The 25817-nt window shown below is 42.2% G+C and overlaps 10 non-coding genes across 10 annotated transcripts in view; 5 read left to right on the top strand and 5 right to left on the bottom strand.

Moving 5' to 3' along the window:
• Nucleotides 1-20575: 20575 nt before the first annotated feature.
• On the bottom strand, nucleotides 20576-20647 carry TRNAE-UUC. The gene has a single exon. It is a non-coding gene; the product is annotated as a tRNA-Glu (tRNA).
• A 143-nt stretch (nucleotides 20648-20790) lies between these two features.
• Nucleotides 20791-20863, top strand: TRNAM-CAU. The gene has a single exon. It is a non-coding gene; the product is annotated as a tRNA-Met (tRNA).
• A 727-nt stretch (nucleotides 20864-21590) lies between these two features.
• Nucleotides 21591-21662, bottom strand: TRNAE-UUC. Its single transcript has one exon. It is a non-coding gene; the product is annotated as a tRNA-Glu (tRNA).
• Nucleotides 21663-21805: 143 nt separating this feature from the next.
• Nucleotides 21806-21878, top strand: TRNAM-CAU. Its single transcript has one exon. It is a non-coding gene; the product is annotated as a tRNA-Met (tRNA).
• Nucleotides 21879-22605: 727 nt separating this feature from the next.
• TRNAE-UUC lies at nucleotides 22606-22677 on the bottom strand. The gene has a single exon. It is a non-coding gene; the product is annotated as a tRNA-Glu (tRNA).
• Nucleotides 22678-22820: 143 nt separating this feature from the next.
• Nucleotides 22821-22893, top strand: TRNAM-CAU. The gene has a single exon. It is a non-coding gene; the product is annotated as a tRNA-Met (tRNA).
• Nucleotides 22894-24552: 1659 nt separating this feature from the next.
• On the bottom strand, nucleotides 24553-24624 carry TRNAE-UUC. The gene has a single exon. It is a non-coding gene; the product is annotated as a tRNA-Glu (tRNA).
• Nucleotides 24625-24767: 143 nt separating this feature from the next.
• TRNAM-CAU lies at nucleotides 24768-24840 on the top strand. Its single transcript has one exon. It is a non-coding gene; the product is annotated as a tRNA-Met (tRNA).
• A 727-nt stretch (nucleotides 24841-25567) lies between these two features.
• TRNAE-UUC lies at nucleotides 25568-25639 on the bottom strand. The gene has a single exon. It is a non-coding gene; the product is annotated as a tRNA-Glu (tRNA).
• Nucleotides 25640-25782: 143 nt separating this feature from the next.
• Nucleotides 25783-25817, top strand: part of TRNAM-CAU — a 73-nt gene continuing 38 nt past the window's right edge. The window contains exon 1 of the tRNA in view: nucleotides 25783-25817. This exon is cut by the window's right edge and continues 38 nt beyond it. This is a non-coding gene — a tRNA (tRNA-Met).

Raw genomic sequence — 25817 nt, 5'->3', positions numbered from 1 at the left:
GTGTTCATTTGTTTTAATTTATTTGAAACCACAATGGCAAACCCATCAGAGTCATCAGGTTTTCTATTCAAGGCAGCAGCTGCTTGAGCTAAAAATTCTGATGTTCCATCTGCATTCTTTCTTTTCTTGGGCCTTGGTTCCGGTTTTGAACCTGCTGAAAGGCTTGCAGTGCTGGCTTCCAAGTTCTCCTGGGTGGTATAAAAAAAAATATTATTTAATATTATTGTACACCTATATTACATTGTAACATTCATCAATAACCATATGTAGTTTGCGATCTTCTTGCAAACATAATCCCTTGTCGGATTGGGACAGACTTCTTTGCATAATTCCTTTAGTTTGTCCAAAGCCTCCTGTCTCTTATTTAGGTTGTAATAGTCCTTTGATTTGACCATCCATAGGCATGGAAGTTCTCGATACATGTCAATAAATTGAGTGAGAAAATCCGGCCTGGTAAATTTGTCAGCCATACCTGTGAAATAACAAAAAAAAAAAACTCAGAAGCTTGTAAAAACAAATTTAAAAATATAGAACTACCACAATTTCCTGAATTCATGAAAATTATATTAATCCCTCATTCCTTGTAAATAGACTCTCATCAGGATATATACAGTATCTATAACTATATATATTAGGGTTGTCCCGATACCACTTTTTTAGGACTGAGTACAAGTACGATACTTTTTTTCAAGTACTCGCCGATACCGAATACCGATACTTTTTTTAAATGTGTCCCCAAATGCAGCCATGTCCCCCCACAAATGCAGCCATGTCCCCCCACAAATGCAGCCATGTCCCCCCACAGATGCAGCCATGTCCCCCCCCAGATGCAACCATGTCCCCCCCATATGTAGCCATGTCCCCCCCTATATGCAGCCATGTCCCCCCATATCCAGCCATGTCCCCCCCATATGCAGCCATGTCCCCCCCATATCCAGCTATGTCCCCCCCATATGCAGCCATGTCCCCCCATTATCCAGCCATGTCCCCCCCATATGCAGCCATGTCCCCCCCATATGCAGCTATGTCCCCCCATATCCAGCCATGTCCCCTCATATCCAGCCATGTCCACCATATGCAGCCATGTCTCCCCCCATGCAGCCACGTCTCCCCCCCATCCAGCCATGTCTCCCCCATCCAGCCATGTCTCCCCCCATGCAGCCATGTCTCCCCCCCATGCAGCCATGTCTCCCCCCCCATGCAGCCATGTCTCCCCCCATGCAGCCATGTCTCCCCCCCATGCAGCCATGTCTCCCCCCATCCAGCCATGTCTCCCCCCATCCAGCCATGTCTCCCCCCCCATCCAGCCATGTCTCCCCCCCATCCAGCCATGTCTCCCCCCCATGCAGCCATGTCTCCCCCCATCCAGCCATGTCTCCCCCCATCCAGCCATGTCTCCCCCCATGCAGCCATGTCTCCCCCCATATCCAGCCATGTCCCCCCCCCCATATCCAGCCATGTCTCCCCCCCATCCAGCCATGTCCCCCCCCCATCCAGCCATGTCTCCCCCCATGCAGCCATGTCTCCCCCCCATATCCAGCCATGTCTCCCCCCCCATGCAGCCATGTCTCCCCCCCATGCAGCCATGTCTCCCCCCCCATGCAGCCATGTCTCCCCCCCATGCAGCCATGTCTCCCCCCATGCAGCCATGTCTCCCCCCCATCCAGCCATGTCTCCCCCCATGTAGCCATGTCTCCCCCCATGTAGCCATGTCTCCCCCCCATTTCCAGCCATGTCCCGCTTACCTGCATCCCCGCTACCGCCGACTGTGTAATACGCGCCGGGAACATTACAGCTTTGAATAGCTGTAATGATTGGCGCCGCGCTGCGTATAGACACTCCCCCTTGCTCGGGATTGGACAGTTCACCCGAGCAAGGGGGAGTGTCTATGCGCGGCGCAAATCATTACAGCTATTCAAAGCTGTAATGTTCCCGGCGCGTATTACACAGTCGGCGGTAGCGGCGTAACGGCGGCGGGGGGGGGGTAAGTATTCTATTTTGGTATCGGGGGTATTTGCGGGAGTACGAGTACTCCCGCAAATACTCAGAATCGGTCCCGATACCGATACTAGTATCGGTATCGGGACAACCCTAATATATATATATATATATATTTTTTTTTTGATTGTTAAAAAAATATGGGTGTGTGTGCTTGCGTGTATATATATATACACATCTCTAAGTACACATACATAGATATATATATATATAGAATAGCTCTTTGTAATGTAAATATATATAATATATATATCTATAAATACATATATATATATATATATATATATATATATATATAGATAGATAGATAGATAGAGATAGATATATAGAGATATCATAGAAATATTTATATTTGATATAAAGCCATGTATCACCACATCGTTCTGTCCTAAATAGAACAATTACAAAAAATTATAAATTTAGGAAACTTACCTATTATTTGCTAAGATCGTTGGTAATGAAAGATCGCTGAGGCACTTCTGATAGATCGCAACGGCTGTGTCAAATCAGAACGATCGCTGGTTTCACCGATCACGGCTCCTGAGAAAGAACGTTCTCAAAGGAAGACACTGTCCGTGTGCTCTTCGCTCCGCCCCTGATTCGCACACCAGTTAACACGTCATAGAGATGCGCCAACTGCGACATCACCCAACGAAGAAACACGAGGCAGCATGGCGGACGATGATGGAAAGAAGAGTGCACAGAAAACGAACAAAAAGCGCCAGGGGCTATTGGAGATGGAAAGAGAAGAGCAGAGTCCAGCAGGAAAGAAAGCAAGTCCCATGTCAAGAGCAGAGATGGTAGATATGGTGTTCATGCTAGAGAAACATGATTATGATGGGAAAGAAGAAAAACTATGAAAGGCCTAACACCAGGAAGGATCTTATTTTAGAGAAAATTATTGCTCCAAAGAAAACATAATGTTAAATGTTCTAAAGACCAATTAATGAAAACTTAAAGCTAAGAGAACACGAGTCATTTCACCAAATTCAAGACAACCCTGGCAAAAAGTAAGTAAATTTTTTTCAAAGTTTAAACCTAATTATGCAATGGTCTATGTCATGATAAAATTGTTTTTAAAATATATGCCTTTCTATATTGCATTTTAAACACCATTGATTTTGCTTTACAGGAAGAAAAATCAAGTTAGCAAAGAGAAAAAAAAAAAAGACTACATTTTCAAAAAGGGGAACATACAGAAGAGCATGATCAAACAACAACTCATCCAGGTACTTGAACCGGACCATTTGTCTGTTCAAAGATTTGTCCCCTTTTATTGATTATCACTGTGATGCTTTTTCAGACATTTGTGCAGTTTGTTCAACCTTTGCAATTCAAAAAAAAATTTTTTGGTGACCAAAAATAATTTTGGAAAATTATATTTCATTATCATACTGTTTACCAGTTTATTCCCCCAAAAAATATTAAATAACCGTCATTTTATTAAATTTTTTAAATAATATAGAATTTTTTTTACATAAAAAAAAAAAAATATATATTGTTGCTGTGGGTCAGCAAGTGGTTAGTATAATGGTTTCATCACTGACCCCTTTCACACTGCGGTGGACGTGGCCTGCCGTTATAACATTCAAATGGATGCTTGATTAGACCGTCAGCGATGTTGAATTAACCCCAGCTATTAGATACAAATTGATTGACACCACATGTTAAAGGTGCATGGAAGGGCAGTATTACCCCGTATAATTATTTTATTTACATGGATTAGGAGCGGTATACACACCGCTCATCTATCCGCTCCAATGACAGTGCTTTACAGAAAACCTTTTATTCAGTTTAGCACAACGACTCAGTGTGATAGCCTTTGGGTTTCCATACTGAGAATGTTGGAACAATGATTTTTCTTTGAGTATTTAGGTGCTATTTTGAAGGCCAATATCATTTACAAAATCACTGTTGAAAATAATACATGAGTTCTTATTATTAAAGTTTTCTTTTTATGGTTTCAGATGCGATGATATCTCTAATAAATGATCTGGAAGTTGAAGATGATATAATGTTGAAAAAAACAGAAGATCCCGTGAAAAGCTCGCCACGTCTAGATAATGTCCAATTAATTTTTTTTTTTTTAGCATTATGAATTTTGGCTCAAGTGCACTAACATGCAAAGCCCCCAAACCCCCCCCCCCCTTTCATTTTTCACATTTGTCATCTTGTGATGGTCATTGTCAGATACCCACTGACAGGTGACTGTTCTCCCTTTACAATGTCCCCACCCCGTCCACCTCTCCAGATTGCCCAACCTAAAATGAAAAATGCATGTTTTCCTTCGTTTGTAGTGATGAGAAGATCGATTTTTATTATTGTTGTATATTTCAGGAGATTTAGTGGACTCCTCTACAATTGGAAAAATGACTTCAGTATTATTGAAGTGCTGTGCGGATCTCCAGACAATCAAGGATTGTACGTCATCAATGATTTGCAACATGGAATATGTTATTGATGTTTTAGCCAAAATTGGGCAAGACTTATATTAGTCATGTTTATTATTTGTCAAAATGTTTAAAAAAAAAACATGTATTTGATGGGGGTTTTTTTTGGTTTTGTAATACCTCATTTATAGTTGTTTTACGGTGAGTCAACTCGCACTATGGGCACATTACAGCAATATAGTATGTGGGTCATTTGCACATAGCTAAAGTTGTGAATAATACGCATATTGAACTCAGCTCAATGTCAGGCCTATATGTTATAGAACATAAAAAAGTGTGGTGTTTGTCACCGGCGCGAAAAATAATATATAAATTATATTGACCTGCTGCAGTACTATGTAAACCTTAGAAGAGGTTTAGGTATGGAAATGAAAAAATTTTGTTACTGCGCTGGTCTGAATATGTGATGACATAAAGTGATAATATAAAAATTAACCCCTTAATCTTGGTTAATAAAATAACTTATATGTGATACAATATAGTGCTAAATCCAGTGCAGTGATATACGTGAAAGAGCACAATAAATAACCAAACGAATAAATCAATAACAATATCCAGCTCTCATGAGCAGGTACAATTGTGTGATGCTAAGTGCAACTACTATGCCAATAAACAAAATATAAATAAATAAATAACAATATCAAAATCTCTCAAGCATGTGAATAAAAAAATATAAATGTATCAATGTCCAGCTCTTGTTGACCATATAAAGTGTGCACAGTGCTATGTGCAACTGTTTTACCACCCACTAAATAAATATAAGTATAAAGTGCAACAACATAACATATGTGCAAAAAATTTTTTTTTTATCAAAGTTCATGTGCGTTTATAGCGTAACACATCCCAAATGGCGTAAAAAAAACACACAACTTCACAGTTGGAGTTCAATAAGGGATAATTGTGATGGTTGTTCCTGGTGTTATATCTCATGCGTACAGGGTGCAGCTATCCCTTCCACCCGACAGAAATGAGTGCTACCACCACCACCTGCTGAAATGCACACTTACCAGACCCCAGCTGGTAATAGGCCAAAAACTTTTTCCGTTTTTAATTGATGGGTATGTTCTCCTTTTTTCTCTCACAAGATATTCCTTAGTGCCTCAAAAAACAAGGGGCTCATCATGGTGTAGTATGTAAAAAAAGGTTTATTTGTTTAAAAATATATAAAATCAGACTACTCACAAAGGAGGTGCTTTAAACCAGCACCTGGTGTCTTTGGCAGTATCGGGCAGTAACAGCCGCTCACCAACTTGTCTTTGGGGTGCGTGCCCGACTCCTGCTACACTGTGGTCCCACAGGTCAAAGTGCACTCCCTCTATGCGCTGTACACCTGGCTTCTGCGCGTTTCGCAAATATGCGTCATCAGGAAAGCATCACACAATTGTACCTGCTCATGAGAGCTGGATATTGTTATTGATTTATTTGTTTGGTTATTTATTGTGCTCTTTCACATATATAACTGCACTGGATTTAGCACTATATTGTATCACATATAAGTTATTTTATTAACCAAGATTAAGGGGTTAATTGTTATTATTATCACTTTATGTCATCACATATTCAGACCAGCGCAGTAACAACATTTTTTCATTTCCAATGTTATAGAACATGCCTGGGACAAATTATTGGAAAAGTTTTTATCGCACCTTTACCTTTTATATTTTACTGCACTTAAATGGCATGAGCCAGAACAGCCTTGCTTGTTATTTAATGTAAAAATTATTGTAGTGTTTTTTCAAATACTAAAGCACTTTTTTTCATGCAGATAAGCGTTTGGTCAAGGGTGTGGGAGAGGTGTTGATGAGCATTGGTTTGGTTTAGTAGTTGTAGGAGAAGTTTTCCAAACTGCCACAAGATGGTGCTTTAAGAAATTTTAAAGTTCATCTGAATGTGACCTCCTCCTCCTGTGACCACCTGGTGCTGCACAGGCATGGATCCTGAAAGTTGAGGAACACCAAAATTGCCCACAAAAATATATACTTTTTTTTTTAACTGTAGATTTTTTTTGGATTACATTTTTCTTCTTGCAGATACGGACTTGGAACTGCACAGGAGTGTATTCTGGAATTATAGGAACACCAAAAGTGCAAAAAAAATATATATAGTTTTTTTTTAACTATAGTTTTTTTTTTGGATTACTTTTTTCTTCGTTCAGATACGCACCTTGTACTGCACAGGAGTGGATTCTGGAATTATAGGAACACCAAAATTGCAAAAAATATATATATAGTTTTTTTGGAACTATATTTTTTTTTTTAGATTACTTTTTGCTTCATGCAGATACGCACCTTGTACTGCACATGAGTGGATTCTGGAATTATAGGAACACCAAAAGTGCAAAAAAAATATATATAGTTTTTTTTAACTATAGTTTTTTTTTTGGATTACTTTTTTCTTCTTGCAGATACGCACCTTGTACTGCACAGGAGTGGATTCTGGAATTATAGGAACACCAAAAGTGCAAAAAATAAATATATATATTTTTTTTAACTATAGTATTTTTTTTTTTCGATTACTTTATAGGATGCATATACGCACCTGGTACTGGACAGGAGTGGATTATGGAAGTTGAGGACACAAACATTACAAATATTGTTCATATATTTTTGGAGTAATTGTTTTTTTGGAATTATACTTTACTTTTCACGTGTTAGAGATTTTTGCTAACTAATCAGGGCACTTTTAAATTCCAATGGAGATAATGTTTACAAAGTGCATGTTGGGAGCTACAAGAATATTGTACTTTATGGATATGCAGTTAGCCAAACACAAGCTATTTTAAATGTCAACATCCCATCACTTTTTTGGAATCATTCTTGATTTGGCCCTGTAATGGCATATTCTTTGAGAATATTTCAGTGTAGAGGCCTATATAGCAAAATAATGTTCAGCATATACCCAAATAATGTTCAATATTCTAATGAAAAAATAAATAAATAATGTTTATGTATCTATAAACCTAAGCGACATATTGTTCTATTTGTGCAATCATTGTTATATTTTTTTTATATGTGCACAGTTGTTTTTATTCATGTGCAATAAAAAATAAATTCTCTAGATTTTGGTTCGTATCTCTTACTGATTTGACCTGTTTTTCTGGTTAAGATTTCTTATTTTCAATGCAATATCCATAATTTGTTTAACCATGTTTTTTGAAAATACGTAAATTACCATATGGGCTATTAAAACAAATGGGGTTGAAAATGGTAAATGTGAGAAAGAATTACTCTGCTAGTGTACAGGATCCAAGTGATCAGGACACCACTGGTGAAGGTTGAGCCCTGTGAGGGTTAAAGGTTATTAACCACTTATGCCCCGGACCAATATGCTGCTAAATGCCCAAAGGCGTTTTTACAATTCGGCACTGCGTCGCTTTAACAGACAATTGCGCGCTCCCAAACAAAATTTGCGTCCTTTTCTTCCCACAAATAGAGCCTTCTTTTGATGGTATTTGATTGCCTCTGCGATTTTTATTTTTTGCGCTATAAACAAAAATAGAGCGAAATTTTTGAAAAAAAAAAATATTTTTTAATTTATGTTATAAGAAAAATCGAATAAACTAAATTTTAGCTAAAAATTTAGGCCAAAATGTATTCAGCCACATGTCTTTAGTAAAAAAAAAATCGCAATATAACATTTTTTTTTAGCTACCTAGCGGTAAACAGTGACACTAATACAGCGATCAGAAAACCGATCGCTTAGTGACACTGGCAATAGGGGGTGAAAGGGTTAAATAGGGCGGTGATCGGACCCCCGACCCCAGGAAAGGCAGGAACGTACATGTACGCCCATATGCCTGTACGTGCCATTCTGTGGACGTACATATACATGCGGCGGGCGTTAAGCGGTTCAAGTGTGAGTGGGAATAGATATGAGCTATCAAATTATTATAAGGTGGCAGTATACATCATGTTGACACCTTAACGGTTTCCTTAAAATAAATAATAATTGCAAAATCCAGAGAGGCAATGTTTCACTTGGTATAACGGCTGATGACACTATGCATGCACTTTAATTAGTCCTTTAACCACTTAAGCCCCGGACCAATATGCAGCCTAAAGACCCAAGGTGTTTTTACAGTTCGGGACTGCGTCGCTTTAACAGACAATTTCGCGGTCGTGCGACGTGGCTCCCAAACAAAAATTGGCGTCCTTTTTCCCCACGAATAGAGCTTTCTTTTGGTGGTATTTGATCACATCTGCGGTTTTTAGTTTTTGCGCTATAAACAAAAATAGAGCGACAATTTTGAAAAAAAGCAATATTTTTTACTTTTTGCTGTAATAAATATCCCCCAAAAACATATATAAAAACATTTTTTTTCCTCAGTTTAGGCCGATACGTATTCTTCTACCTATTTTTAGTAAAAAAAATCGCAATAAGCGTTTATCGATTGGTTTGCGCAAAATTTATAGTGTTTACAAAATAGGGGATAGTTTTATTGCATTTTTATTATTTTTTTTTTTTTTTACTACTAATGGCGGCGATCAGCAATTTTTTTCGTGACTGCGACATTATGGCGGACACTTCGGACAATTTTGACACATTTTTGGGACCATTGTCATTTTCACAGCAAAAAATGCATTTAAATTGCATTCTTTATTGTGAAAATGACAGTTGCAGTTTGGGAGTTAACCACAGGTGGCGCTGTAGGAGTTGGGGTGCACCTAGTATGTGTTTACAACTGTTTGGGGGTGTGGCTGTAGGAATGACGTCATCGATCGTGTCTTCCCTATAAAGGGAATGACGCGATCGATGCGCCGCCATAGTGAAGGACGGGGAAGCCGTGTTTACACACGGCTCTCTCCGTTCTTCAGCTCCGGGGAGCGATCGCGACGGAGCGGCTATAAACAAATAGCTGCGCCGTGGTCCCGGATCGCTCCCCGAGCGGACCCGACCTCCGCATGTAGCGGGGGGGGTCCCGATCGGACCCCCCACCCGCTAATAGGCGAGGACGTACGTGTACGCCCATGTGCCTGTACGTGCCATATTGTGGACGTATATGTACATGCGGGGGTCGGGAACTGGTTAAACAATATAAAGTTTATTAGATTTAAAGTAAAGGTTGTATTATTAATTACTATAAACACTAAAGGGCCTGAAAAATTAAAATAAAATTCCAGATATACATATTTGTAATACATTCTTATAAAAGTAAAATCATTTTTAGAACAAAAACAGGGGTAAAGCACAAAGAAATGGTGTGGGTGTATGACATAATGAACTAAAGATCTGACTGCCATGACACTGCCCCAATCCCAGTGAAATAGTTCATGTACTCCAGTCGGCATTGCCTTGCAGACAATGTAGGTAGTCTTGGATGACCACTGGACAACGATGTCAGGACTTCCGAGATTTCTTGTCCTCCAACACTGGGCCCTGCCATTGTCTCGGGATCCCTTGAGGATTGGCTACTGTAAGCAGTAGAATGGGTACGCAAATAATTGTGAAGGACACAACAACACAAAACAATGGTATCGAGTTTTGGCATTGCTATATTTATGCTGGTTAAAAAAAATTGAAATCGGTTCGCTAGAATTCCAAATGTGTTTTCAACTACCCGGCGTGCCCTTGACAATCTGTAGTTGTAGATCCTTTGTTCCGGGGTCAGGTTGCCGCATGGTGAATAGTTTCATGACGTTGTCACTCAAAGCAAACGCATCATCTGCGACAAGACAAAGTTCAAGTTTTCAACCGTGTCATCGCGTGTGGGCAGGTTTAGTGTTCCCTTCTGGAGACGATGATGGAACTCTGTCTGCTGGATGACACTGCCATCAGAGTTCCGCCCATTTTTTCCTATGTCCAGATATAGGAAATTGTACTTTGCATCCACTACTGCCAACATTATGATGCTGTAGAAACCTTTATAATTGAAATAATAAGAACCTGAATTTGATGGGGGAACAATTCACACATGTTTTCCATCAATAGCTCCTCCACAATTGGGGAAATTCCACACATCTTTAAAGGTATTTGCAACATCCATCCACTCAGATGGGTTGCTTGAAAACTGTAACATAAAAATATACTCCAAAGTACTGTGATAAATGGTTAAGAAAGACTTTAGGGGACGGGGCAGTAGGTAAACAGACACAGGTAAGTAAAATGGGGGGGTCGAGGGGTGGGTGGTCCTGTCCGCTTTATTGTCACCTTTAAATAGGTTGCATGAAGGTGAACAAAGTAGGAATTTAAAACCCCTTTTAAATGGAAAGACCTAACAAAATATCAATCATTTAATGTGGGAACATAGGCATGATAGACATAATTTGTGTATAATAATTTAACTTCACATAATCTCTCTGTAAGACATCTATGAGGGCTTGGCAGGTTTCCGGGATTATTATCCCAAGTGATTGAGGGAAAATTCCAGTAGAGAATTTTAGGTCTTGGAGACCTCTCCTGGTTGCCAGATACCTCAATGTTGCAAATAGCCTCTGTTCTGGACTTATTGGCTACCGCATAACTGTGGTTTCTTTTTCGATCATCGGTGTCACCAGCTGCAACAAGGCTTGGAAGCAGTCATCATCCATTCTGAGGTAATTATGGAAGTCACCGGGATTGTTTTCTTGCAGTTCTCTGAGCAAGCTCATATGAGAATAGCTCTCTCGTCTCTGCAGCCATTGTTTGGACCATGTGCTTCTCTTCTTTTTTTTTTTTTTTTTTAAACCATTTTGGATGGCCATGACTCCTAGCATGATCAAGGGCAGTGTTTGGACTTCCAGATAAAAGTCCATTGTTTCAAAGAAAAATTGTTAAATCACGAATAATCTTCTCCCGAACTAATATACGTCTATATCCCTCAATCTCCTTGCACCTCCTCACCGGAAGGGCGTGGCCTACACAAGGTCATGTTCTGACATCAGATCCTCAAACTCCACGCTGACGAACGTTCCTACGCACAGGGGACGTTATGGTATATCGTACGGGAATTGTCGGATGATAACTACGCTGCCGATTCGATTCTACATGTGCAGACGATAATATTTGGATGAACTTTCGTACGATATTCTTAACATGTGTACGGGGAGGCCGATTCGATTATAGACACGCATACGATTAAATTCGAAAGAACGTTCCTACGATAATCGTATCGTGTGTACGGGGCTTTAGACTGGGAGGGAATATTGGCACCAATAAACACAGAACAGAAATGGGAATTCTTCAAAAAGACTGTTTGGGACCTCACTGCAAAGTATATTCCCACGGGCAATAAGCTTAAAAGGCTAAAAATAATACCTATGGGGCTCACGGTCAAAGTTAAAAAAGCTATAAACAATAAGAAAAGAGCTTTTAAAAAATATAAAAATGAAGGAACACTAGTGTCATTTAAATGTTACAAAGAATATAACAGGATATGTAAAAAGGAAATCAAGGATTCAAAAATTCAAAACGAACGACAGATTGCAAAAGATAGTAGGACAAACGCCCAAAAAATCTTCAAATATATTAATAGTAAAAAGGTCAGGTCTGAGCATGTAGGCTACTTACAAAATAATCTAGAGTGGGTGACTGGAGACAATGAAAAAGCTAATTTATTAAATGCTTTCTTCAGCTCTGTGTATACAATGGAGCATGGGGGAGCTCATGTCCATAATGGGGGTGGGAGTGACACAGCCCCAAATCCACAATGGCTCAAAAGTGATATGGTCCAGAAATATTGAGACAGAATAGAGGTGGATAAAGCACCTGGACCAGATGGCATTCACCCACGGATCCTAAAAGAATTTAGCTCTGTAATTTCAAGGCCATTGTATCAAATTTTTAGGGACTCATTAATGACTGGAATAGTACCATTGGATTGGCGCAGGGCCAATATGGTGCCTATATTTAAAAAGGGAACAAAGGGCCAGATTCACAAAGCACTTGCGCCGACTTAACTCGAGGTGCGTGGCGTAATTGAAAGATGCGCCGCGCGTATTTTTGCGCCTGATCCTCAAAACGGGTTACGCCTGAAATCCATTTTTTTCCGTCCTACCTAAAATAATTACACCGGCGCTTCTTCGAGCGCAAAATACGCTAGACACACCGCTGTTTTGCTAGGCAAAGATGCAAATGAGGGAGATAAGGCGATCCACAAAATTAAGTGTGTGCGGCGTAGATTACGCCCTGTGCGCTTCTGTGTTAGTTTCATGGTGTAAAATTACACTTTATAAAAGGTGTCCTAACTTTACACCTTCCCTGTAAATGTCAGCTAAAGCAACACCATTAAGGAAGAGCTGAGCACACACACTTGCAGGACAACAATCTGTATGCCAACATGCCAGGGGCATCCATGCGCATAGCTAGACTAGTGACTTTAGTAGGGAACAGCAGTCAGAAGACGCCTCGCAGAATGCATCTTTGCACAGTAAACACACACATTAATTATGTCACAATGAGAATGCATGAATGCACACCAACTGTGGTCCCTAGCAAAGACACATCACATGCACATCTAATTGGATTAGATCCAAGTACCCCCCCAATGGTACTTGGGAGCAGTAATGCCACGCCATGGCTCCAATTATGTCACTGTGCATTCATACACCATTCATGGACCTGGGATCACTTCTCCCTGGTCCTGGGGATCCCTACTCCACCAAAACTGAGGGTGACACCCTTATTTAATCAGGAATGCCACCCCCACATTCACACATCATTCACACACATAAAACAAATCATAAGTACAGTATACCAAAAAAAATAATACAAAAAACAAAAGTACCCTGCAAAATTAACGGCGGCGGCGTGAGCTACGCCTGGGCCGCCCACGGGCACGGCCAACCAGAGGAGCCTCCTGGGGGGGGGTGTGAGCAGGGGAAGGAGGATCATCCTGGGGGGGGTGTGAGCAGGGGAAGGAGGAAAATCCTGGGGGGGTGGGTGAGCACGGGAAGGAGGAGCCTCCCCTGGTGACTGTCCTCCTGCTGGCCTGCCCTCCAAGGCCACTGCTATCCTGGTCAGACAGATTGTGAGGGCAGCCGTATTGGCCTGGCCAGCCCGGGTATTGTCCTGGACAACCTGGGAGAGAGAGACCCTTGTGGGTTGAGGCCTGTTGGGGGAGGAGTGGGAGGGGCTACCCCTGATGGTGGCCTGACTGCTGCCAGCCTCAGGGGTAGCCTTAGGGGTAAACAAATTCGAGGCCAAAAGGACATGCCTGGCAATCTCCATATCTTCATCCTCCACCCCCTGATTCTCCTCCCCCTCAACCTCCTCATGAGGGGAGGTGTGGCCACTCCCCTCCCCTGGGGACTCCTGCCCTTCTTGGGACTCTTCTGCAGCCTGTTGTCCAGGGGATGATGCAGCAGCCTGGCCTGATGGCCCAGCAACCTCCTGGCCTGATGGGCCAGCAATCTCCTGGCCATCTGTGGAGGACACAAAACAATCACAGGTTGGAGGATCCACACACTTGGCACATCTTCCCTTCCCCCACCCACACATGCTAATCACCAGATAGAAAAACACAAAACTTACCTGTCCTCACAGCATCATCTGATTGATAGCCAGGCAGGCCCACCACCTGCTGTGGGTGGAAACACCGGGCCACTGCCCATTCCTCCTCACTCAGCCTGATGGGGCAGGGTGCGCCTCCTCCAGTGCCTCTGGCATGGGCATTGATCTAGGGCCATCTTCTCACGGACCAGGTTCTTAAGATCATTTATCTTCTTTTGTATCCCACTGGGGGTCCTCGTCTCTCCCCCCCGCCGCATTGATCTGATCCGTGATTTTCTGGATCATCTCCTTCCTCCTGGCCGGGGTGGTGTTCCGGCTCTCAGGGCCATGTAAATAACGCCCATATTGGGCGATGCCCCGAGCAAGTATCTGCTTCTCGATGCTCGAAAAATTTAGCTTCCTTCGCTTTGGTGCCATAATACTCCAACAAAAAACAAACACAACAAACAAACCAAAAAAAACTCACACAACAAACAAACAAAAATACTCACACAACAAACAAACAAAAATACTCACACAACAAACAAACACAAAGATCAAACCACACAAGCAGACAGCTACTACAAAATCAAAAACAAACTCAGAAAAAACACACAGAAAATACACTCAGAAAAAAAACAATCAGAAAAAACAAACAGAAAATACAATCAGAAAAAACACACAACTCCTACACTCTACTCCTCCTCCAAATCTTTTAACTAACACGAAACTCACCAACACACACCAACAGACGACAGAGCAGAAGCAACTTGCTCTAGGAAAGGGGAACACAGGGATGTACTTTTGCAAGGGAAGTGTGTTTGTCTGGGGCTTTTTATACACAGGGTGATTCTCAAACAAAGTACACTTGGCCTTTTTCCTATCTCACTGATTGCGCCGAGCCAAGTTGTGCACATGCCCAGTGAGGTGCTGATTCGTGCGCGCATGCGCAGTACGGCCAGCACTTCATTTGCATGGGGTCACGGCTCATTACAATGGAGCACGCCCACTTCCTTCCCACTTGCAATAACCCAGCCTTACGCCTCGGGATTTAAGTTACGCTTGCGCAATTTGGGCCGCAAATGCTCTGTGGATACGGCACTTACGACAAAAAATTAAGGCGCCGGAACTTAAATGACATACGTTTTGAGTAACTTAATTTGCGCCGCTGGTTGTGAATCTGGCCCAAAGTCTTTACCAAGTAACTATGGGCCAGATTCACAAAAGAGATACGACGGCGTATCTCTTGATACGCCGTCGTATTTCTGTTTCTATCTATGCGACTGATTCATAGAATCAGTTACGCATAGATATCCATAAGGTCCGACAGGTGTAATTGTTTTACACTGTCGGATCTTAGGATGCAGTACCGCGGCCGCCGCTGGGGGGAGTTTGCGTCGTAAACCAGCGTCGGGTATGAAAATTAGGAGTTACGGTGATCCACGACAGATTTTCGCGTTCGCTACGTCGCCGCTAGTCTAGTTTCCCGTCGCAAAGTTAGTCGTCGTTTTAGGTGCCCTAACTTTACACAGCAATCGTATTGCTGTATAAAGTATGGCCTTTGTTCCCGCGTCGAAATTTAAAAATGAACGTCGATTGCGTAAGCCGTCCGGGAATACAGAATTACGCTACACGCGTCGCCGTTCGAAAAATGATGTCACTGCGTGCAAAGCACGACGGGAATTGCAAAACGGAGCATGCGCAGTAGGTCCGGCGCGGGAGCGCGCCTAATTGAAATGGCACACGCCCATTTGAATTGGCCCACCTTGCGCCGGACGTCTTTACGATACACCGCCGCAAGTTTCCAGGTAAGTGCTTTGTGGATCGGGCACTAAAACTGGAAACTTGCGGCGGTGTATCGTAAACGGGTTACGTTACACCGGCGCTCTTGTACGTGAATCTGGCCCCATATACCTGTTAGTTTAACTTCTATAGTTGGGAAGATACTGGAGCGTTTAATAAAAGACCACATAGATGAGTTCTTGTTGGAAAAAAAAATATTTAAGCAACAGACAGCATGGATTCATGAAAGACAGTTGTCAGACAAACCTGATTTATTTTTATGAAGAGGTAAGTAAAACCTTGGACAGAGGTGTGGCTGTGGACGTGGTATACTTGGATTTTGCAAAAGTGTTCGATACAGTTCCGCACACACGGCTCATGTGTAAGCAGGGCCGCCATCAGGGGGGTACAGGCAGTACACTTGTAAGGGGCACGGAGGTCCCCAGGGGCCCGGATGGCAACCCCTTTTTTAGGGGTCCAGAGGTCCCCAGGGGCCCGAATGCCCACAGGGCCCCAGATGGCAAATTTTTAGGGACAATTTTTTTTTAGAGGTCCGGAGGTCCCCAGGGGCCTGAAGGCCCCCAGGGCCCCGGATGGCAACCCCCCTTTTTTGATTTATTTTTTATTAAAAAAAATAAAATTCTAATATATTTTTATTTTATTTTTTATTAAAAACATTTTTAGGGGTACGGGGGTCCCCAGGTGCCGGATGACAACCCCCCTTTTTTTATAATAGGAAAATATTTTTTTTACCGTATTTATCGGCGTATAACACGCACCCTAACTTTAAGAGGCAAGTTTCAGGAAAAAAACTTTCCACAGCCCCCTGCGTATAACACGCAGGCACAGTTTACCCTCTATTTTCAGGGTAAAAAAGTAAGTGTTATACGCCAATAAATACAGTATATATTTTGTTATTTATTTTATATATATATATATATTAATAATATATATATATATATATATATATATATATATATATATATATATATATATATATATATATATATATATATATATATATATTATTAAAGGGCCCAGAGGTCCCCAGGCCCCCGGATGGAAACCCCCCTTTTTTTATGATTTTTTTTTATATATTATTTTATTTCTTTTTTTTTCTTTTTATATATATATATATATATATATATATATATATATATATATATATTATTAAAGGGCTCAGAGGTCCCCAGGGCCCCATGTGGCAAACCCCCCTTTTTTTTGTTTATATATATATATATATATATATATATATATATATATATAGATTTTTTTTATTAAAGGGCCCAGAGGTCCCGGATGGCAACCCTGGGCATTCCCCAGGTTTTTGTTGTTGGTCCCGGATGGCAACCCCCCTTTTTTGTAATTTCTTTTTATAAAACAAAATAATAAATAATAATATGTATAAATATATATATATATATATATATATATATATATATATATATATATATATATATATATATATATATATATTTATTTTTTATTAAAGGGCCCAGAGGTCCCCAGGGCTCCGGATGGCTGCCCCCCTTTTTTTATATATATATTTCCTTATTTCTCCTTTTTTGTGTAAAGGGCCCCCTCGCTTCTCAATTCGCGGCAGCCCCCCCGCTTCTCAATTTCAGGCAGCAGCACCCCCCCCTCTGTTCTCTGCTCCAGGGGGCCCATGCCTGAAGCTGTGTAAGGGGCCCCATAATTCCTGATGGCTGCCCTGTGTGTCAACAAGATTGAAAATATCAGTTTGTAAATGGATAGAAAACTGTCTGAAAGACAGAATTTAGAGAGTTAATGATTCTTACTCTGAATGGTCGAAAGTTATCAGTGGTGTACCTAAAGGTTCAGTGCTGGGACCCTTACTTTTTAATATATTTATAAATGATATTAGGTCTGAGATCAAAAGAAACATTTCTGTCTTTGCAGATGACACCAAGCTATGCAGTGGAATAACGTCTTTACAGGATGTTGCCAATTTGCAAGCTGACCTCAATGCTCTGTCTAGTTGGGCGATTATGTGGCAGATGAGGTTTAATGTTGATAAATGTAAAGTTATGCACTTGGGGCTGAGAATATGCATGAATCATACATACTAGGATCCGTAGTGGAGAAAGTTCTGGGGGTTTTGGTAGATCATAAGCTCAATAATGGCATGCAATGCCAAGCTGCGGTTTCCAAAACGAGCAAAGTCCTTTCTTGTATTAAGAGATGTATGGACTCCAGAGAGAGAGATATAATTTTGCCCCTGTACAAATCATTAGTAAGACCTCATCTGGAATATGCAGTTCAGTTTTGGGCACCAGTTCTCAAAAAGGATATCGGGGAACTGGAGAAAGTGCAGAGAAGGGCAACCAAACTGATAAGAGGCATGGAGGAGCTCAGCTATGAGGAAAGATTAGAGGAACTGAATTTATTCACTCTTGAGAAGAGGCGAATAAGGGGAGATATAATCAACATGTACAAATATATAAGGGGTCCATATAGTGAACTTGGTGTTGAGTTATTCACTTTAAGGTCAACACTGAGGACAAGGGGGCACTCTTTACATCTAGAGGAAAAGAGATTTCATCTTCAAATACGGAAAGGTTTCTTCACAGTAAGAGCTGTAAAAATGTGGAACAGACTCCCTCCAGAGGTGGTTCTGGCCAGCTCAGTAGATTGCTTTAAGAAAGGCCTGGATACTTTCATAAATGTACATAATATAACTGAGTACTAAGATTTGTAGGTAAAGTAAATCCAAGGTAAATCCGATTGCCTCTCGGGGGATCAGGAAGGAATTTTTTCCCCTGCTGTAGCAAATTGGATCATGCTCTGCTGGGGTTTTTGCCTTCCTCTGGATCAACTGTGGGTATGGAGTTAGGTGTATGTGTATATTTTGTTTGTTTCTTTTTTTTTGTGGTTGAACTGGATGGACGTGTGTCTTTTTTCAACCTGACTAACTACGTGCACCGATAAAGTGTTTGTGTTTGGCTTGATGAAAAGGTGGCAACCCTACGCGTCAGTCTCATAATCTGAAGGTTGTGAGATTGATCCTCACACAGGGCACTGATCTCTATACATTTTGTGAGTCTTGGGGTCCTTAATCCATAACCTCTTGACCACCGCCCCATGTCAAAAAGACGTCCTCCTTTTTAAAGTTGAATATCTCGATAACGGCAGCAGCTGCTGCCACAACCGAGATATTCATCTTTTCAGGGGGCGGTGGTGTACACGATAACGGCGGTCTCCGCGGCGGATTCGCCGCGAGATCGCCGTTATCGGTGGCGGGAGAGGGGCCCCCCCCCCCTCCCGCCGCTCTCCCGCGCCCTCCGCCGCTTACCGGAGCCGTCGGTAGCGGCGGAGGGGATCCGATGTGTCCGGCAGCTGAGCGGGGACGGGACTGAAGGAGAAATCTCCTTCACCCGTCCTCATAGCTCTGCTGGGCGGAAGTGACGTCAAAACGTCAGTCCCGCCCAGCCTCTTAAAGAAACATTTTTTTTTTTGTCATTTGAAAAAATGACATTTTTTTTTTTAAATTTTTTTTTTTGCATTTAAGTCTAATTATGAGATCTGAGGTCTTTTTGACCTCAGATCTCATATTTAAGAGGACCTGTCATGCTTTTTTCTATTACAAGGGATGTTTACATTCCTTGTAATAGGAATAAAAGTGATCAATTTTTTTTTTTTTTTTTTTTCAGTGTAAAAAATTATAAAACTAAATAAAAATAAATAAGAAAACCCAAAAAATTTTTTTTAAAGCGCCCCGTCCCGACGAGCTCGCGCGCAGAAGCAAACGCATACGCGAGTAGCGCCCGCATATGAAAACGGTATTCAAACCACACAAGTGAGGTATCGCCGCGATCGTTAGAGTGAGAGCAATAATTCTAGCCCTAGACCTACTCTGCAACTCAAAAAATGCAACCTGTAGAATTTTTTAAACGTCGCCTATCGAGATTTTTAAGGGTAAAAGTTTGATGCAATGACACGAGCGGGCGCAATTTTTAAGCGTGACATGTTGGGTATCATTTTACTCGGCGTAACATTATCTTTCACAATATATAAAAAAATTGGGCAAAATGTATTGTTGTCTTATTTTTTAATTCAAAAAAGTGATTTTTATCCAAAAAAAGTGCGCTTGTAAGACCGCTGCGCAAATACGGTGTGACAAAAAGTATTGCAATGACTGCCATTTTATTCCCTAGGATGTCTGCTAAAAAAAAATATATAATGTTTGGGGGTTCTGATTAATTTTCTAGCAAAAAAATTGTGATTTTCACATGAAGGAGAGAAGTGCCAGAATTTACCTGGTGGGCAAGTGGATAAAAAACACTACTCTTCATCCCTCAAGGCTTGCAAGAAGCCATATGGATGGAAAAGTGCTCCACCCAGCTGAAATCTTTAACTTTGCATCTATCAGACCTTGCAAGATACAATTTCTACTCACCTTAGAACAACAGAGGCATTTTCCACCTATGTGACATGCTTCCCTTCTTTTCATCACACAGAAAGAAAAAAGCAAAGAGGAATTCAGGGCTTTTACAAAGGTGTGAAAAAAAAGAATGATGACTCTGTCAGAGAATGGTTGGTAGAAGATTGGCACGTAGAAATTCCCCATCATTGGCACTTCAAAATTTGCCAATGCAAATGCGCAGATTAACAAGAACGGCCTGGAGTATTCATGTGCCAGTGCTTACACCAAAGCGTGACAGTTTCTGGTGCCCGGGGGCCTATTTAAAGGCAGCAGCGTTAGCCATGAGTTGCTGGATGATCTTCAGCTTCCCCTGTGAGTTCCTGTTATTATTTGATTTCTTGTTACTGACCCGGCATGCCTTGACCTGTCTTGTCTGCATTCCTGGCTTTGACCCTTGCTACTTTGACAACAAGGGAATGATTGGAGCTTACAATGGAAAACACAGCTTTGGAGGTTTCAGCACTAGGAGTGTGCGGGTCATTAAAATGTTTTGCATTTCCCATACCGGGAGTCGAACCCGGGCCGCCTGGGTGAAAACCAGGAATCCTAACCGCTAGACCATATGGGAAAACTGTTAGCATTGGTATGGGAAAACTGCTAGCATTGGTATGGGAAAACTAGAGAAAACTAAAGTGAGAAAAAATAGTGCCGTCGCCATCATCTTCCAAGTATGGTGGCCAGCTGTGACACGCATGTTCACTTTGCCATTCAGCCTCGTTAGCGCAGCAGGTAGCGCGTCAGTCTCATAATCTGAAGGTCGTGAGTTCGATCCTCACACGGGGCACTGATCTCTATACATTTTGTGAGTCTTGGGGTCCTTAATCCATAAAAAACACTACTCTTCATCCCTCAAGGCTTGCAAGAAGCCATATGGATGGAAAAGTGATTGGCAGCTCAAGCTTTCAATGCTCCACCCAGCTGAAATCTTTAACTCTGCATCTATCAGACCTGGCAAGATACAATTTCTACTCACCTTAGAACAACAGAGGCATTTTCCACCTATGTGACATGCTTCCCTTCTTTTCATCACACAGAAAGAAAAAAGCAAAGAGGAATTCAAAGGGGCTTTTACAAAGGTGTGAAAAAAATGAATGATGTCTCTGTCAGAGAATGGTTGGTAGAAGATTGGCACGTAGAAATTCCCCATCATTGGCACTTAGAAATTTGCCAATGCGCGGATTAACAAGAACGGCCTGGAGAATTCATGTGCCAGTGCGCATGTGCTTACACCAAAGCGTGACAGTTTCTGGTGCCCGGGGGCCTATTTAAAGGCAGCAGCGTTAGCCATGAGTTGCTGGATGATCTTCAGCTTCCCCTGTGAGTTCCTGTGTTCCTGATATTATTTGATTTCTTGTTACTGACCCGGGAAATGCCTTGACCTGTCTTGTCTGCATTCCTGGCTTTGACCCTTGCTACTTTGACAACAAGGGAATGATTGGAGCTTACACTGGAAAACACAGCTTTGGAGGTTTCAGCACTAGGAGTGTGCGGGTCATTAAAATGTTTTGCATTTCCCATACCGGGAGTCGAACCCGGGCCGCCTGGGTGAAAACCAGGAATCCTAACCGCTAGACCATATGGGAAAACTGTTAGCATTGGTATGGGAAAACTGCTAGCATTGGTATGGGAAAACTAGAGAAAACTAAAGTGAGAAAAAATAGTGCCGTCGCCATCATCTTCCAAGTATGGTGGCCAGCTGTGACACGCATGTTCACTTTGCCATTCAGCCTCGTTAGCGCAGCAGGTAGCGCGTCAGTCTCATAATCTGAAGGTCGTGAGTTCGATCCTCACACGGGGCACTGATCTCTATACATTTTGTGAGTCTTGGGGTCCTTAATCCATAAAAAACACTTCTCTTCATCCCTCAAGGCTTGCAAGAAGCCATATGGATGGAAAAGTGATTGGCAGCTCAAGCTTTCAATGCTCCACCCAGCTGAAATCTTTAACTCTGCATCTATCAGACCTGGCAAGATACAATTTCTACTCACCTTAGAACAACAGAGGCATTTTCCACCTATGTGACATGCTTCCCTTCTTTTCATCACACAGAAAGAAAAAAGCAAAGAGGAATTCAAAGGGGCTTTTACAAAGGTGTGAAAAAAATGAATGATGTCTCTGTCAGAGAATGGTTGGTAGAAGATTGGCACGTAGAAATTCCCCATCATTGGCACTTAGAAATTTGCCAATGCGCGGATTAACAAGAACGGCCTGGAGAATTCATGTGCCAGTGCGCATGTGCTTACACCAAAGCGTGACAGTTTCTGGTGCCCGGGGGCCTATTTAAAGGCAGCAGCGTTAGCCATGAGTTGCTGGATGATCTTCAGCTTCCCCTGTGAGTTCCTGTGTTCCTGATATTATTTGATTTCTTGTTACTGACCCGGGAAATGCCTTGACCTGTCTTGTCTGCATTCCTGGCTTTGACCCTTGCTACTTTGACAACAAGGGAATGATTGGAGCTTACAATGGAAAACACAGCTTTGGAGGTTTCAGCACTAGGAGTGTGCGGGTCATTAAAATGTTTTGCATTTCCCATACCGGGAGTCGAACCCAGGCCACCTGGGTGAAAACCAGGAATCCTAACCGCTAGACCATATGGGAAAACTGTTAGCATTGGTATGGGAAAACTGCTAGCATTGGTATGGGAAAACTAGAGAAAACTAAAGTGAGAAAAAATAGTGCCGTCGCCATCATCTTCCAAGTATGGTGGCCAGCTGTGACACGCATGTTCACTTTGCCATTCAGCCTCGTTAGCGCAGCAGGTAGCGCGTCAGTCTCATAATCTGAAGGTCGTGAGTTCGATCCTCACACGGGGCACTGATCTCTATACATTTTGTGAGTCTTGGGGTCCTTAATCCATAAAAAACACTACTCTTCATCCCTCAAGGCTTGCAAGAAGCCATATGGATGGAAAAGTGATTGGCAGCTCAAGCTTTCAATGCTCCACCCAGCTGAAATCTTTAACTCTGCATCTATCAGACCTGGCAAGATACAATTTCTACTCACCTTATAACAACAGAGACATTTTCCACCTATGTGACATGCTTTATATGTAAAGTGCTTGGAAAAATACCGCCCATCCTTCAAATAAAGCACTGCTCAGTGCACAAGAAATGGCAAAAAAGATAATGCTTCACCCGGAATAAAGACAAAAAGATACACAGATAAGCAGCCGCTTGAATAAACAGAATCTCGAAAGACAGTAAAAAGGAAAAAATTACTGGGTAGTCATAAAAGTTCACAATATACTGTAGCAGCGCTTAATCAAAACGAAGTTCTGAATAAAAGTTCTACATTGACATAGGTATCACAATAATGGTGCAGATGAACATCAGCAGTGAACAGTGTCTTCTTTCATATGTGCTCCTTATCACCAAGGGGGCCGTGTTTTCACCACGTGCAGGGATATTATCCCCTTATGGGGATGCACTCACCAGATCAATGATAAAAAACAGCATGGGATACACAACGGCATATGTCATCAGTCTTGCACTTTCCACCACTCTGCTTGTGTGTGTCTTGCTCGTGTACATATATAAAGGAATAAACTTGGATAGTGAAGTACCGTTTAAAAGTTTATTGAAAAAACCCCCATAGGTCCCCTTTAAAATATGCGTACCACAAAGTAAAGTAAAAAAAGCATGTATTAGTACTTTGCCTGTTCCCTTTCTGGATGTATAGGTAGATTATGGCGTTTCTGCTCAGTCCTCTGTTCCTGACCTCCCAGGGTTCACAGTCTACAGGTCGTTCGATGTTGGCCACGCCCTGACGCGTTTCGTCATTGGCTGACTTCGTCTGAGGGCGTGGCTGCAACATTCGGCGACCTATTATATAGCCCAGGGCGCCTCTTCATCCCGCCTCCCCGTTCATTGTAATGGCGTCGTTCCCGCGCATGCGCAATGGGCGCAGCGAGGCCCGTGCCAGGGAGAGGGCGGAAGTGTGGGTGAGCTCCTTCCCAATCAACCAGTGTGTGACATGCTTCCCTTCTTTTCATCACACAGAAAGAAAAAAGCAAAGAGGAATTCAAAGGGGCTTTTACAAAGGTGTGAAAAAAATGAATGATGTCTCTGTCAGAGAATGGTTGGTAGAAGATTGGCACGTAGAAATTCCCCATCATTGGCACTTAGAAATTTGCCAATGCCAATGCGCGGATTAACAAGAACGGCCTGGAGAATTCATGTGCCAGTGCGCATGTGCTTACACCAAAGCGTGACAGTTTCTGGTGCCCGGGGGCCTATTTAAAGGCAGCAGCGTTAGCCATGAGTTGCTGGATGATCTTCAGCTTCCCCTGTGAGTTCCTGATATTATTTGATTTCTTGTTACTGACCCAGGAAATGCCTTGACCTGTCTTGTCTGCATTCCTGGCTTTGACCCTTGCTACTTTGACAACAAGGGAATGATTGGAGCTTACAATGGAAAACACAGCTTTGGAGGTTTCAGCACTAGGAGTGTGCGGGTCATTAAAATGTTTTGCATTTCCCATACCGGGAGTCGAACCCGGGCCGCCTGGGTGAAAACCAGGAATCCTAACCGCTAGACCATATGGGAAAACTGTTAGCATTGGTATGGGAAAACTGCTAGCATTGGTATGGGAAAACTAGAGAAAACTAAAGTGAGAAAAAATAGTGCCGTCGCCATCATCTTCCAAGTATGGTGGCCAGCTGTGACACGCATGTTCACTTTGCCATTCAGCCTCGTTAGCGCAGCAGGTAGCGCGTCAGTCTCATAATCTGAAGGTCGTGAGTTCGATCCTCACACGGGGCACTGATCTCTATACATTTTGTGAGTCTTGGGGTCCTTAATCCATAAAAAACACTACTCTTCATCCCTCAAGGCTTGCAAGAAGCCATATGGATGGAAAAGTGATTGGCAGCTCAAGCTTTCAATGCTCCACCCAGCTGAAATCTTTAACTCTGCATCTATCAGACCTGGCAAGATACAATTTCTACTCACCTTAGAACAACAGAGGCATTTTCCACCTATGTGACATGCTTCCCTTCTTTTCATCACACAGAAAGAAAAAAGCAAAGAGGAATTCAAAGGGGCTTTTACAAAGGTGTGAAAAAAATGAATGATGTCTCTGTCAGAGAATGGTTGGTAGAAGATTGGCACGTAGAAATTCCCCATCATTGGCACTTAGAAATTTGCCAATGCGCGGATTAACAAGAACGGCCTGGAGAATTCATGTGCCAGTGCGCATGTGCTTACACCAAAGCGTGACAGTTTCTGGTGCCCGGGGGCCTATTTAAAGGCAGCAGCGTTAGCCATGAGTTGCTGGATGATCTTCAGCTTCCCCTGTGAGTTCCTGTGTTCCTGATATTATTTGATTTCTTGTTACTGACCCGGGAAATGCCTTGACCTGTCTTGTCTGCATTCCTGGCTTTGACCCTTGCTACTTTGACAACAAGGGAATGATTGGAGCTTACAATGGAAAACACAGCTTTGGAGGTTTCAGCACTAGGAGTGTGCGGGTCATTAAAATGTTTTGCATTTCCCATACCGGGAGTCGAACCCGGGCCGCCTGGGTGAAAACCAGGAATCCTAACCGCTAGACCATATGGGAAAACTGTTAGCATTGGTATGGGAAAACTGCTAGCATTGGTATGGGAAAACTAGAGAAAACTAAAGTGAGAAAAAATAGTGCCGTCGCCATCATCTTCCAAGTATGGTGGCCAGCTGTGACACGCATGTTCACTTTGCCATTCAGCCTCGTTAGCGCAGCAGGTAGCGCGTCAGTCTCA

Source organism: Rana temporaria, chromosome 3 (genome assembly GCF_905171775.1).
Source record: "Rana temporaria chromosome 3, aRanTem1.1, whole genome shotgun sequence".
Taxonomy (NCBI): Eukaryota; Metazoa; Chordata; class Amphibia; order Anura; family Ranidae; genus Rana; species Rana temporaria.
Note: the sequence above shows the minus strand (reverse complement) of the source record. Positions and strands in the feature narration are given on the sequence as shown.